Source organism: Cupressus sempervirens, chromosome 2 (assembly GCF_028749045.1).
Source record: "Cupressus sempervirens isolate cs-2001-9-10 chromosome 2, ASM2874904v1, whole genome shotgun sequence".
Classification (NCBI taxonomy): Eukaryota; Viridiplantae; Streptophyta; class Pinopsida; order Cupressales; family Cupressaceae; genus Cupressus; species Cupressus sempervirens.
In genome coordinates, this window is record NC_143119.1 from 648,905,322 (window position 1) to 648,920,717 (window position 15,396).

The window sequence follows — 15,396 nt, forward strand, 5'->3', positions numbered from 1 at the left end:
CACCAAATAGAAGAGATATCATCAAGCAGAGGATTAGGCCTAAGGAATATATTCAACACGCAAAACATTGGTTGGATGTCACTAAACATGAATTGTATCTCTCATTTTGTAATTTAAATCCTAACATAAAGATTGGACAAACAATGTTTGAAAGATTGAAGCCCTATTTTGTGAAGATAAATAAATCTTTTGAAACATGTTGTTGTTGATATCATGTTGAATTTGATCTGTACTATGAAGGGTTTCAAAAGATGATAGAAGAAAGTGGTGGAACTTCTCAAAATACTTTTCCTAAACAACCGAGTCAATTAATAACATCAATCTAATGTGACAAACCAAATGATTTTGGAATAGGTGAAATAGATTGCATAAGAGGAACTTGTGAAACATGTGGTAACTTGACTAAATTTCCTTTGAGAGAAGAAGATACTAATACGACAAGGATGGTAAAATGTAAGAGATATAAGTACATAAAGTCAAAAACAAAAGCTGAAAAAGAATCAACAAGGTTAGAATATGTAGAGGATGAGATATCGGCTGGAGAATTTATGTCAAATTTTCATAAATTGATTCAACCATATATACGCCATACATTTTTTGCTAAGTGGCAAGTAGAACAATTTCAAACACTAAGAGAAACTTTCCCACTCGAAACAATTCTATCTGTTGTTGACTTTGCAAAGAATTACTCTTTCGTATCTCAAAAACAACTTCAAGCAGAATACTACTATACAAAGCAGGTTACTATTATGGTTCAAGTGTCTTATTGACATGCACAAATTGATCTGGATGGTGTGGAAAGTATAGATCAAGAAAAAGTCATTAAAAAAGAGTATCACTTTTATATTAGTGATGACAAAGAACATGACACACATTTTGTGGAACATTGTTTTAAGACATTTTTTGAATATTTGAAAAATAAAAACATTAAAATAGAAAAGCATTTTGTATGGCCAGATGGATGTGCAGCACAATTTAAATTAGCTAGACCATTTTATGCATTATGTAGATATCATCGATACCTTAATATACCACACATTTGGAGTTTTTTTTAGAGTGGACATGGAAAGGGTGAGCATGATGGTGCATGAGCTTGTATCAAACGTGCTTTAAGAAAGTATCAAATGGACTATAAAGGATATTGCATTAATAATTCTCATGATGTGGTTGAGTGGTGCAAAACACATTTTTCGATGCCAACAAATATAGATAACACATCATCACAAGCGAATCGAGTCATACCATTTAGAGTGTTTTGGGAGGTATCAGGTATATATAAATTAATTTGTTCATATTTTTAAATTGAATCTTAAATTTATATTTAATATGTTAGCTTAGATGATATATAACTAAATTATGGACCTTGTGTACATTCAAGTGTTGATATAAGATCAATGCATGCATGCAAGAGGGTAGAGAAGACACGATCTTTGCATTCAGTTATGAGTACAAATAGTAATGTGTGGTCATTGTACACAAGAGAATACTCATGTTTTTGTCTTAATTTTATTGATGAAGACTATGATGGTTGCATTAATCAAGAACGTGGATATGTGGGTGAATGGACTTTGGTGCCACTAGATGTTATTAATACGAATGAGTTTGAGGATGAAAACTATGATGATATTCCGTTAATTTCTAGTGATTATAACCATATTTCAGGATTGATCATAGTTGGTATGTATGAACTATATATATATACCTAGATCATGTACATGTATACATTTTTCATCATTTTGGTTAATTTTTATTATATATATGTACTCATGTACATGACGTGTATCCAGAATTTTGACATATATAAGTTTGTGTAGGAAATGTTTTTGCAGTCATGGCAGAATCAAAAAATGTAGAAGGTGCTAGCTATTATTTATTACGTTGCACCATGGAAAGAGAGAAGCTAAAAAAGACTGAAATAAGTGATGAAATTATTTTTCCCATAGGTTAGTATATAGTTGAATTATGTATATATGTATGTCAATTATCTATGTTTTTAATGAATTCAAATTCTAACATAAATTCAAGATTGATGTATTTTTTAAATGTGTACGTGTGTAGGTTCTATTGTTGTACAAGGAACATATTTGAAACAAATAAAAGCACTTAAAAATCATATTCATTTCATAGATTATCAACCTAACAATAAGGTATATCAATATAGTAACCATGTTATTACCACTGGTCTAACTCTTCATCCAGTCAAAAGACCTGGAATACGTAAGTGGAGGCTCCATATTGATGATCATGACAAAATATTAAATGGTATCCAAGAACGAGCTAATCCACTTGATATGAGATAGAAACAACTCCTAATTTGAAATGTAACTCAAGAACAATTTGAAATTTGGTTCAAACTATTTGAAATTTGGTTGAACAATCATTTGATCAATTTGAAATTTGGTGGAATAACTAATTTTCTAAACTGAACTTTTACTCTTTCATTTTTAACTCGATGTCTTGAATTCAAATTGTCATAAAGTAACTAATTATAGAAATTATGAACTTATATGTATGTGTGTACAATAATTACCTGACATGTGAACCTTGAGGGAAAGAAATTCGAACACCACTTGTCTTAAGGGGATAAAATTAGGAGTCTGTAAAATTAATTATATTGAACTTTCTATTTCACTTAACTTGTCAATTTTAGGACACATATACGCTTTCAATTTAACTAATTAGGACATGTGCTTTCAATTTTAGGACATGTGAGCTTTCAATTTAACTAATTACCTAAATAAAATTCTAGAATATGTGTACAAATTAAAATTCTAGAATATGTGTACAAATTAAAATTTCACTATGATTAAAATTAGAAATGTAACTCAAGAACAATTTGAAATTTGGTTCAAACTATTTCAAATTTGGTTGAACAATTATTTAATCAATTTGAAATTTGGTGTCCAATAACTAATTTTCTAAATTGATCTTTTACTCTTTCATTTTCAACTCAGTGTCTTGAATTCATTTAACTTTCTATTATATTGAACTTTCTATTTCATTTAACTAGTCAATTTTAGAATACACTTTCAATTTAACTAATTAGGACATGTGCTTTCAATTTTAGGACATGTGAGCTTTCGATTTAACTAATTACTTGACATGTGAGCTTTCAAGTTCAAATTGCAATTTGTTTAACTAAATTTTGAACATGTACATGTTTTAAGTTGGACTTGAATTTTAGAACATTGGGCTTAAGGGGATAAAATTCTAGGATATCTGTACAAATAAAAGGGATGAGTTCTATAGATTTACTTGAGTTAGGAATTGTGTACAACTAACTACCTGATACTTGAACATTTAATACATGATATATTACTAGACATTTAAATTACATGAACTATATATATATATATATATATATATATATATATTAAACATGTGTACATATCTAAATAAATTACTTACATATCTTAGATAGAAACAATTTATAATATACTAGATCTAGATCTATAATGTACATTAGATTCCACAACATAATGTAACATGTATCAATCATCTCAAGAACAAATAACAAAAACATGTATCTATCTAGAGATCTATCAAAAGATAATATCAAATATAAATAGCGTGCACACATGTAGACATGTAGATCTAGGTATATCTATATCAAATCAAATATAAATATAACATGCATCATGTGTGTCTATAAAGTGTTTATCTAATATATGAATGTCTCTCTAGATGAAAGTCTAGAACAAATCATCTAGATAAAAAAAACTATAGATCATTAGGTGCAAGACTATCATTGCCACGCCTCCTCACAATGCGGTCTAAAGACTAACTAGTATCAAGGTGCTCATGAGGATGTGCTGACCCCTATATATAAATTCAAGAGAAAATGATATCAATACATACATACATTTAATCAAGAGAAAGTGATATTGAAATACATGTACACATAATCAAAACATAAATAAACATTATCTATCCACTACTAACATCATCCAATGAGTCTCGACGACGTACACGATCTGACATCAAAGCTAGAGAGTAAAAAGAGGCATGTCTCCCTACATTGTACATGTGCACATTCAACACATCAAATTAAAATTTCTCTACATGATTACATTTGAATCTATGTGCATGATATGCATACATGTGCACACATGCACATGTCTAAATTAAATTAGTTTCAAATGATTGAAATTTTAAGAAGAACAAAAAAAAAATTTACCTGTGTAGATGGTGGCATCTGATAATACTCGGACTGCCTAGCATTGATCATGTGCACTAATGCATCTTGATTTTGTTGCGTGGCATCAAGGTCAATCTCTACATCTACGTGGGCCCCATGACTGGTGACTGGCACATGTCTTAATAATGACGAGCCAAGTGGACTATGTAGATGAGATGGCATAGAAGTATAATTATCACGTGTCAACAAGTCCATCCATCCTGTGGTCAACAAGCTCAAATCAACATCATTAAGGCCCACATCTGAACTTTGAGCCTCCACTGTAACACTAGCTGAAGGGTCTATGGTATGTATATGTCTCTCTGGAGCAAAAGAGTGGTTAGTAGGTGGATCATCATGTGCACAACCACCATGACCACTACCTGATCAATGAGAGGAATATGGTTGAGGATGTGTCCTAGTACTACCATGGACATGACCTTGAATGTCTGATATGGGTATGCCAAGATGCTCTGATACAAATCTATATGTATCTAATAGATCCTTAGCCAGACCAATCATAGTATCTCGTGCCAACACTCCAGTGAGACCCTCTAAGCTAGCCACTAAAGGGATGCCTGGTGCACTGTACAAGTCTCCTGAAGATGAAGCAAATGATGATGATCTTGAATGCCAATGAGACATCAAATACTGACCAACCTCATCACTCAAAATAGATCTGACAGCTGCTACAATCTCTCCAACTCCCTGAATGACCCCACATAACTGAGTGTTACACATGGCCTCATCAACTGATGGACCTAACACAGGGGAAATAGCAAAGCCTTCTCTCTGACAATCAATCTATGTGCCAGTGGGGGACAACCTAGCTGCCTATCAGCCAGTCTACCATGCCCTTGTCCTAAATGTCCTGGTAAATCTGTGTAGTTCACCGACTTGCATAAGCGAACCTCTACATAAAGCTGTCGGGCAAAATAGAGTGGAATTTGGTCATTATTTGGATAATGACCATTGGCAGAAAGAAAGCATGGGTATATCAATGTAGCCATCTGTGGATCTGTACACTTAAGGGGAGAATACCCCTTCACATACTTTTGTGAAAGATGAGGGAAACATTCCCTCTTCAGGAAATCTTTGGGCACCAAGCCCTGCACCTCCTGGAGTGAAAGACCAGAGGAGACCTCTCATCTCTTACTGTCAAGGACAATCTGTATAGTATGTGCAGAATATGGGGTAGATCCATGAATCTCATCTTGAATAAATGTCAGGCTACGTACGATACTCTGGCATGTACCACTATAAACACTAGAGCATATGCCACTAGTCAGGGATTCCTGAAGTCTATGAATCTCCTGGTTAGTGTGATCATGGAGCTTTTGAGGTGGGATAGGTACCTAATCACAGGGGACATGATGCTGCTCAGGGGGGATAGGCTGCTACTCAGGGCCTAAGATAGGCTACTCAGGCCCAGGTATAGGCTACTGCTTAGGGCCCAAGATAGGCTGATCAAGCTCAGGTATAGGCTGCTCGGGGGGGATAGAAGGCTATTGATTAGCCATGTCAATGTATGTAGGTGCGTGTATAATGTGTAAACCTAAAAATTTAAATTAAAATGTATGACATTTAATAAGCTTGAAATTTATATTAACATATGTATGTACAATTTGACAAAATTAAAAAACTTGTATCTAAATTACATTTTAATAAAATTAAACATGTGTACATGTGTACATATATATAGAAGTCCTAAAATAGAAATGAACATATACCTTAAAAAAACTAAATTTTAAAACACACATGTTGTTATATATAATGTTTGTAACTCAAGGACCTTTTAAGAACTACATGTGTGCAAGTTATATATTTCTAGATCTAAGTTACATTGAATGTTCAAAGGTTTTAGACATATGTGTGCACATAAACTTGTCAAGTATAATTTAGGTCCACGAAGTAAATATGTGCATATATATGTATATATAGATATACGTGTATATGTACATGATATGTATATTTGCACATATATCTATCATGTGTGTGTATATATGTGCATACGTGTGCATATATATACACACACATGCACATGATATGTGCAAATATTCATATCATGACACATATGCATATATAGATCTATACACACACACACACACACACACACACACTATAGGATAAAGTTTAGGTTTAGGGTTTTGCATTGAGGTTAAATGGTGTGGTTGTTTAAATCATTGTTAGCAAATTAGAGTTAAAAGTTGGAATAAAAATATAGTTAGGTTTGGGGATGGCTAGCATAAGTGTTACTACTAATATTAAGCTTTAGGGTCAAGGTCAAGCTTAACATCATGATTAAGGTTTGGGTTAGGTTATATTGTATTAGTGATATAGTTAGGTATAGAATTATTCTTAGGTTAGAGAAATACTTTTCTTAGGATTATTGTTAGCAAAACTTTGGTTATGATTAAGATTGTAGTTAAGGTCATGGTTTATGGTTAAGGCTATAAAAAGCCAGTGTTAGGATTCATATAATGCACCATGTAGGGTTAGATTATGGCTTGATTAGGGATAGGGTTACAATAAGTGTTTATATTATCTCTTAGTTAGGGAGAGAATTAGAATTTGGTTGGGTTGAGGTTTAGATATAGTTTGAAAATATTATTTGAGGTTAAAGTTAGGGTTTACATCATGGTTGGTCATGAATAGAGTTTGGGTTAAAATGACATACCTAGGTTTTATGTTTGGGTTATGGCTAGAGTCAACATTAGGCTTTATAGTTGAGGTTTTACATCACATTGTAAAGGTTTGGATTAGTGATATATAGTTAATTTTAGCATCATTTTAGGTTAGAGAAATAATTATATTGGGGTTTTTAAAAATTAGGGTTAGCATTTCAGTTATGATTAAAATTGGAGTAAAGCTTATAGTTGAAGTATGGCTAGTTTTAGAGTTAAAGGTCATGGAACTATGGCTAGTTTTAGAATTAAAGGTCATGGAACTATGGCTAGTTTTAGAGTTTAGATTAGGTAAAATAGTTAAAGTGTACTTAAATAAACTTTAAATTAAAATATAATATTATATATTTAGATCTAATATGGATGAAAATTTATCTTTAAAAAATATCTTATTTGTGCATTAAGAGATCCACAATGACATTAGAGGCTTAAGCATGCAAAGTAAAATAAAATATACAAGGAAACATATATAAAAAATAATAAAATAGTAAAAAAAATAGTAAAATATACAAAGAAACATATATTTAAATACTAAAAACACATAAATTTTAACTAAAACAACATAAGAAGGGAACAGACAAGTGTTTCATACCTTTTTCGGACGGTTGATGAGGCGGATGTCGATCTCTCTCTAACTTTTGATCGAAATAATGAGAAGACAACCAGGTGTGCCCCTATTTATTCTAGCAGATTATGGTTTCGATCAAAACTTTAGTCAAGTTTTGATCAAAACTTTGAAACCTGCATTCCAAGCTTCGATCAAAACTTAACTAAAGTTTTGATCGAAACCATTGTGATGGGTTAGTTTCGATCGGAACTAACTTTCTATCAAAAGTAGATTTTTTTGATCGAAACTTTTAAATTTAGTTTTGATCGAAACTTCACAGATTATTTTTGGCCTCTGCACTTTTTTGGAGGAATTTCCTCCTCCAAAAAAGTGTAATCCACTATTGTGGGTTCACCCCATTGAGAAGCCTTCTCGAGGAAGGATAACAGGAAAAGTGGATATGACTCAGGGATATATGAAGGAAGACATTGGATACTCTATCATTCTCCTAAGAAGAGTCATGGGCTTACCCGTAGTAGGTCACCTTAGCACCTTCATGGTCAACTTAATTGAGACCAATACACAAGTGAAGATACCACTAGACTGGGCCACCACACTAAGTGAAAACTTGTGTTCATGAGCAACTAAGGACGGTGAAGGACAAGAAGAAGTTTTACATGACTTCTTACATGGTATACCTGTTGGTAGCAAGGGTGAAAAACTATCTTAGTTTATATAGAAGAGGCAGTATGTAGGATCCCAATGCCTGGCCATACATAGTCTACCCTTAGCTAGTGAAGAAGAAGCTCTCAATGTAGAGCAAAGAGTACAGGATCGTGAATGATGTGTTCATCTTTGCTCATTTGATTCAATGAGGGAGAATATGGGAAGGGGTTATCTAATGAATCCAAAGCACAAATCACAACTCTCAGAGATTACTTCATCCAGTTCAAGATGTTCACCTATCTTTGAGTAGTTGGTGTCTCCATCAATCCTAAGAAGCTCCTAAGATAACCAAGTGACAAACTAGTGTTGTTGGAGATTTCTCGGCAAATTGAGTTAGCATATGAGAAAAAAAAGAGGTAACTAAGACCTTTTTGGGTTGGTCATTGGTCATTGGACCATATCAGGTGAAGCGTAAGGAAGATATTTTGTCCTTCGAGTAAGAATGGGAGAACTATCCCCTTGAAGAAAATAACTCTCCCTGGCCCTATTTTGACAATATTCGGAAAGTGGAGAGTCTAGCAAGAAAGGACTTCCATCATGAGGGTGTTGTTGAAGATCATTGGATGAATGCCACAAATGACTATGATGTCTGCATTAGAGATTATTGTAAGATGACTTTGTATCTAGCAAAGAATGCTCTCTAGTTGCACATCTTGAAGGAGATAAAGATGCAGGATTTGAAGGAGTTACTAGACCCCCTATTCAACGTAGACAAAATTGGTGAAAGACCCATTATGAACATCGAGGTTGATAGGGAAGAGGTCGATGATATTAATCATTAGGAAAGGCATATCATCAGAATGACAAAGGATTGGATTAGGAAACCTTTTCCACTTGATCCAATTCCTGATACAGTGATCTTCCATGCACATGCCCATCTAGAAAGAGGTAGAGGGAAGAAAGTAACAATTCCTACCTTCACAGCCTAGTCTCTTATCAGGCTAGAGATAGTGTACTAGCTTGATCACCTAGTTGGATATTATCACCCTCCTGAAAGGAAGGGAAAGAACGAAAGAAAGAGAACCTCCCCTTAAAGGATTCAAGTAGAAAAAGTTGCAAAATAGACACCTCCCCGATAGCAAGAACAAAGTGCACAAGGGTTCGATGATACTGGAGCTACTCAAGTCCAGGGTGAACCTTAGTTGCCTCCCATTGTGTCTAGCCAAATAGCAGAGGGTAAGATTCCATAGGCCACCATTCCTCCTATGCAAGAAGAGCCAGCTTCTCCTTCTACCTCCAAGAAACAAAAGAATAGGATTAAGATTCAGATGAAGAAAAAGCAAAGGATCAATAGAATATTAGTGCCTAATCCATCTATTCCTAAAAGAATTATGGAAGGAGACAAAGAGGAGGAGGAAGAAGAATCAAAAGAGGAAGAGGAACAAGTGCCCCTATAGGGAAGAACTTGGCTAGAAAGAGCCACAGAGTTACAAGGGAGAAAGAGTGCCACGGGTACCCTACCATCCACTCAAGCAAAACCCTTAGAGCTCTCTACTTTGGAAGATGAAGTACAATAGTGGGTGGATGAGCAAAGTAAAGAGGGAAATGATATTTTCTCAATATCAAATTTTGATTTCATACTTGAAGGTACATAGTTGATCAAGGATAAGATCAGGGACACCCCTATAAGTGAACCTCAATAGGAAGACTGGACACAAATGCTGCCAGATACACAGGGTCATGATCTCACTCCTCCATCTCCACCATGACTTATAATGGTAGAATAGGGCTTAGTGACTCCTCCACCTAAGAGTTTAGAGGGAGAGTAGGTTCAAAAGGAACCTTCATTGGAGGAGTAACCAGAACTAAGGGTGATCAGTGAAGTGTCCAAAGGAAAAATGGTGGGATATTCTCAACCACCTTCCCAAGACACTAAGGTGCAAGCTACAGGATCCACAGAGACTGAGGCTATAGAAGAAGAGCCTTCCCAATAGGATACAACTCCCAGCAAGAGCAAAAAAGGGAAGGAGGTTGTAGAACATACTCCTTCATCATCAAGAGCCAAGTCCTCAGCAAGATGCATCCCTCGATGGATTCGAAAGGAAATAGTGAGGAGTACTAAGCCTCAATTCCATGCTAAAGAGGATGAAATTTGTGTCATTGTAGAGATCTTGAACAAATCTAAGTTCCCATCACATGAGGCAGTGTCATCGACATTTTTCACTAGCACAAGGAACTAGCAATTATTTACACAAGTGGCTCTCCCTCCTGAAGGCATAGATGCAGAAGGCCTTAGCCTCAAAGATTATGAATTTAAGGATGTTATGTTAGGGAGGCCTACATAGGATTCAGCCCAAAAAATGATGACTATGGGAGTCAAAGAGGCCCTCAAGTACATGGAACAAGATGAGGCCAAACTCTAAGCATTTTGAAGGCAGGTTGAGATCCTAAAGGGATATCTAGCCAAAGTAGTTGGTCCTCTAGATCCTAAACACCTCAAACAGATCTTGAACATTGTACTCAAAGAAGGGTGAGGTGTACAACTTGATCCATTTTTGAAGGTTTGTTAGGAATGGTGAGAAATTTTTGAGGAGAAAGGTGTTATGATCATCACATGGAATTTGAAGTTACCACATGCTACATAGGAGAACGTGAATAAGATCATAGCAATTTTGAAGTAGGACTTTAGTATCATGGATGAGGTATGGGCCTAGATTAAGGATTTGTAAACTCTACAAACCATTAAGGGCCAAAGATACTAGGTTTTGAATTATGTATATAGGTATATGCACCGAGTTGTGGTGCCAAAAAGGTGACAACTTTTTTTTTTCCATTTTTGAATAGCACATATGCACTATAGTGTGTATGTGCTATAGCACGTACATGCTTTGAAAAAAGTAAAATTTTATAAATGGGTTGAATACCCGCAACCCATTTATTTTATCTCCATTTTTTAACTTCTTCCAACAGTAGCACGTATGCGAGTTGCATAAAACAACACTTTTTACCACCTGCCTTATTGATATGCCTCCTTGCTAGAAAAATTTGAGATCACAAGCATGCCCATGCCCACACCGTATGTGATATAAACTTCATTTTGCATTGTTTGATATGTTTTTCATATTGTTTTGTAGGTTTTTAATATTGTTTTGTAGGGTTTTTACAATTTTTATTTAGATTTATTTATTTATTTAGATTTCAATTGATTTTTTATCAAGAAATGTCAATAATCAACCGAAAAATCCACAAGAACCTCAAAACCCTCAAGAACCTAAAAACCAAAACCCTCCCCAAGAAGAACAACAAATTCTACAATTCGAACCAATTGCAAGACCTCTGCCTGGCACACAAGAAAATATAATAAATGAAATAGAAAGAGGCAAAACTAAATTAGAAGCACTCATTGGTTGGTTAAAAGAATCTGGACAAACCAATCCAATGAGGGCTCAATTGGCATCATCCCTCAAATCCATTAAGACCCAGATAGCCTCAGTTAGTGGTCAGTTAGATATTTGGCGAGTTAAAAGGGATGAACAAAAAATATTTTTTGCAAATAAATTATCATATGAAGATGTTAAAAAAAAAAAAAAAAACCAAAAGGTAGACTATGTGCATTATTTAGAAAACTCGATGAGAAAAATACTGTTAGAGAGGGTACTAAATGGTTCCCCATCCATTGGTGCATACACGATGCTATTAGAAATAATTTTTGGGATAGATGGTGGATGGTTTTTGATGCCCCTTCTTGCAACAATCATGAGGTCCCCGTGTATTTTTTGAAGAAATTGTATTGTGAGTTTGTCCTTGGGGAGATCCCTAATTATTTTGATATATTAGACTCCCAAGGTAGAGGTGGGGGGTCATCATTTGAGAGGCTAGGAGCACGTCATGACCCTAATGTAGTTAGGGCACCTGTGGTCAAGCCATAGTGCAAGCATGTGACTATTCCTTTAGTTGTGAAGGAACATGTAGAGGCCAGCACTCTAAGGACCATTAATGCTTTGACATAGACTCTCATCCATTCCATGAGCCCATTCGTTGAGGGAGAGCCTTCTACGTGTCATGGTCACATGTGCACTTCATGCAGATCCTTATGTACATTTGGCACTCATGCTGGAGATGGTGAGGATGATGCACTCATCACTGATCAGTTCCTAAGTGACACATTTGGCATTGACACATAGGTAAATTACAGTTATAATTTATTGATTTGGTCACATTTCTAATTAATTAGCATCTATTGACATTGTTCAAAATTCAGGGTCAGAGTGTTGGCAGGCCTAGTAGCAATTCTCTGGCCCTATTTTTTGTCCTGTCCACGAGACCAGAGGTATGTATCAATTTAATCATTTAAATTAATACATATATTTATTAATTAATCATGTTAAGGATTCATGAAAAAAATTATGCATGTGCATCAGTTCTCTATAGGACCGTCAACATTTACTACAAACTCGGAGCATAGACATCATACAAGCTACGTACAAGTACATTATTTTCATGTTAATTTAATTAATTTGATTATAATTGTTTCATGTTTCATGTTTCATGTTACATGTAACATTTATTGTATGACATGCAGCTCATTACATCGGACACTCCTCATCTCTGACAGTATGTCGATCGTGGAGTGGCCGCAACTATGGCTAGCTCACAGCCATTGACTAAGGTATGAAAGAATTTTCTTGGTTTTAGTTGTTGTTTATAATAGTTAGTATCAAAATTTATAATGTTATTTATAAGTGATTATATTGATTGAATTGTTGTAGGGTCTTGTCATGCCTGATTGTCCACAAGCCTTCGAGGTGGACTTACAGAGCGACTATTTGATGGCGGTAAGAAAATAATTAATTTTGTGTGTACATATATTTGATTTCAACGTATAATAATTATTTATGCATATATACTTTGTTTGTATCAGCTTGAGTTAGAGAAGAGCCTTAACAAGAGGATGCACGAGCATGTCAAGAGGAGCCCATCATCTCCACCGTCTCCCTCCACACGACGATAAAAGACCTCTAGAGATTTGTTTCCTTCCCCTCATGGGAAGGAAAATATATAGTTGATAGACATGTATATATATAGGCATTAGTGGACATATTCGATACACATTTGATGTATATATGACATTTTATATTTGATATATGACATTTATTTGATGTATGACATTATTCAACTTATGAAATTATTGGTTAATATATGATATGTTTGTTCATATACGACATTATTGGTTATCATAACATATTATGTGTTTTTTAATGTACATGTGACATTATTGGTTATCATTTTATATTATATGTTTTTTCATGTATGACATTAAATTAGATATGTTTTTGTATGACATTAAATTAGATATGTTTTTGTATGACATTAAATTAGATATGTGCATGTATGACATTAAATTAGATATGTTCATGTATGACATTAAATTCAATACCTAATTTGTTTGAAACTTTGATAGAATATTGATTAACAATAAACTTTATCACTATTTAAGCATAAGTTAATCATTTTCAATATGTCATCGTCATATGATTTATGATCTTGTTTGTGTTTAAAGTTTTCCTTCTCTGTCATTTATTTATCAAGTTTAATTCAATACTTAATTAGTCTGAATTTTTGATACAATATTGATTGGCAATAAATTTTATCCATCAAGATTGATCTCATAAAGTTTAAGAGGTGTTGCTTGATAGCTTGACTTGTTTCTGATGTAGTCACAAAAGGATCAAGTGCCCTAGAAAGAAATTCGTTACTGTAATATACCTAACACTTCCCTTAACAAAAATGATATCTGCTACCAGTTTATTCCAAATCGAAGCAATCAAATTCAAAATACACTGAGCATTAGATAAAATAGCCGATAATATAATGCAGGCCCCAATAAGCATACTAACAATGCAAGATCTATAATGGTATTACCTACAAATCACCATTGCACCAATCCTACCCTTTATAGTATTAACCCAATGCACAAAGTGATATTATAACTATGCTCCTACCCTCTATTTCAGCCATATATTTTATGTCTTAAGTTTTCTGTCAGGATTAGTGGTATGGAAAATACCTTGGGAGGGATCACTAGATCGCAAGAGTTGTGTTATCTTGTTTTATCCAAGGTCAAATTCTTCAACTACACCAACTTTGTATTCATACAAACAATAATCAACCATGTAGGTATCCTAGATTAATGTGTAGATTAGATTCATTTTAGTACAATGCAATGGTTATAAATGATTCTTTCTATGTAAAAAAATTGTAAATTTAATTATTCAGGTTAATCTTAAATATTATCAAATTAATATATTGTATTACCAACATATAACAAATTAGTGCACAAACATGCATTGAGTCAACTCTGAAATTGCTATGAGAGAAGAGTGTTAATCAACAATTTAAATATTTTAAAAAGTTAGAATTGGACTATGTAAAATTTCCCTTGCATGTCATAGAAAGGACTCAAGATGGGTGATGATGCAGAGTATGCACAAGGAAGCACCAAACAAATCAACCTACTACCCAAATTCTCCTAACTCCACAAGGACTAAACAAGGGTTATGACTCACTTCCAAATGAATATAGCACAGATAATACAACTTTTCGATAGGTTTCAAACTCCACTCACCCAAGGGAGACAAGAATTTGACTTCCCCTTATTGGATCAACAATGACCTTCTTCCCACAAGGTAACAAAGTGGGTTTTGATTTTCCAAGACCTCCCAACACCAAAAGTGGAAAATCAATGGGTCTATTCGTGGACCTCTTGGTAGTTGGTCACCTAAATGAGAAACTTGATATTTATTAGGAAGTCCATGAAATAAATTAGTAGCTTGAGAAGCTCTCCATTTATTAGCTGAATTAAAGCCTTGGCTTGTAGACGGTTGGCCTTCATTGTACAGACCAATTTTATAGATATATAATCAAATAAATAGTGTAATAATCTAAGCATAGAAATATTGTCACATAAGAAGAAGATCAAATTTTACAATTGCTAATAATCATTAATGTATGCACATGCACTTAAACCTAAAAAGGATGACCTAAAGAAGACAAATTAAGTATGAAGTTGATACAAAATCAATAAGAGAGTTCTAGCATGATATCTTCAATATTTTTTGAATTAGAGAAAACTAATTATTAATATGATGATCTCTATGAATCTATTTCACCATCTAGATGTCTCTCTACATCTCCCTAACTCTCTCTATTTTATCCCACATTCATCCTCTTCTTATATCTCTATTCATTTATCACTATCTTTTTAATTCCTTTAATCTTCATGTCTACCTACACCTTCTTTTGTTTCCCTCTATCTCTATGCA